The following is a 1539-nucleotide window of genomic DNA, read 5'->3' as shown; positions in this document are numbered from 1 at the left end:
TGGCTTTGTGAAAAAAGGACAAGATCAGGTTTGTTGGCAGGAATTCTTCTGAGGCTGTATATGGGCCTATTCCACAAAAGTTTGAAAGCATCATTTTCCATGACGCCCTGGCCATGTTCAGGGTCGTACCATGGATGGTCATCGGAGTCAAAGCCACAGGCAGGGCAGAGACAGTAGTTAAAGCAACGAGCCATGCCATCATGGCTCTTAAGATATGCTGTTTGTGCCAAGGAAGGGCATCCACTGACAAGGTGTTGGACAGTCTCTGTAAATTCAATACACAGTCGGCATTTCATGTTATTATTATCATGATTATATGACTCTATCACCCAAGATAAAGAATTGTGTACTTTTATGGTTTGACGGAAGATATGAACGCTTCGCGGTTGACATTGTATTACTTGCTTGAACCAGATACTGGATACAATACATGAATAGTGGCAAAAACAACTACAGTTGAGTGCATATAGGGAGTTAGGGTAGGGGTAATTGGGGATGAATGTACCTGATCTTGCATTGGAGACTCGGGTATGGGGATAGAATGGTTGAAGTGTGTGTGTGTGCGTGCGTGCGTGCGTGTGTGTGTGCTGTGAAGGGGGAGGGGGCTAGGTGGTACATATTGGTTGTTAGGAGTGTGAATTGCCCTGTATGTGAGATGAATGTAATGTCTGTTTTGGCATTGTCTGTTATAAGCATATTTTATGCACAATGTGCCTAAACCATGTGGGTGGCCGATACAATAAAAAAAGCAAATAATTTTATGTACCTTAACTTGTATCAGGTGAAACTTGCATAAATACAATACGAGAGGGCGTTGAATATGGACCCTATTTCAACTCAATACTAGTAAACGTTTCGATTTATTCACGCAGACGATGCCGGATGTAAACACAACGAAAGGAAGACAGCTCTGTCACGACTATTATATAGATGACAACAAACAATAGAAAATATTCAATTAAAAGAACAACTCTACTAATCCCAAGGACAGCGAAATTGACTTTTAATTATGCACAAACCTAAAGATTTGTTTGGTTGACATTTTTTAACACAGAATGCTTGAATGAAGTTACAATGTTAGTTCAAAAGATCTCGGTGGCATCAGAATGTTCGGCATTATGACGTCACTTTTGGTGAATAATCTAGTTTGGTTACACAACACTCGGTGGATACTTTTCAACTAGTTCCCTAACCAAAATTACCTCATAAATATATTCAGAACACGTTTGTGATAAATAATATATTTGAAGGTTCCAATTTCTCTCCAAGAAAAGTTATATAGATTAATCTGAGTCAAATACGATGACGACAAGGAGCTGTGCCATTCTGGAACGTACTTTTATCCTTTCATTTATTCATCGGCATTTAGAAATGTATCTTCCGTTTCAGACAGAAAGGATAAGATAAAGCAAAATTAATGCCTCATTTAACGTAACAGTGTCAAAATGGGCAGCGCGTCATGGCAACATTTTGCCCCTGCTGACATAGATGATGACATCATCAACGTTGTTTTCCTTTTCTCTTTGGCGTTTCAGAAAA

Source organism: Haliotis rubra, unplaced genomic scaffold (genome assembly GCF_003918875.1).
Source record: "Haliotis rubra isolate DU_JTF1 unplaced genomic scaffold, ASM391887v1 Scf593, whole genome shotgun sequence".
NCBI lineage: Eukaryota > Metazoa > Mollusca > Gastropoda > Lepetellida > Haliotidae > Haliotis > Haliotis rubra.
The sequence above is the reverse complement of the archived record's forward strand: the minus strand, read 5'-3'. Positions refer to the sequence as shown.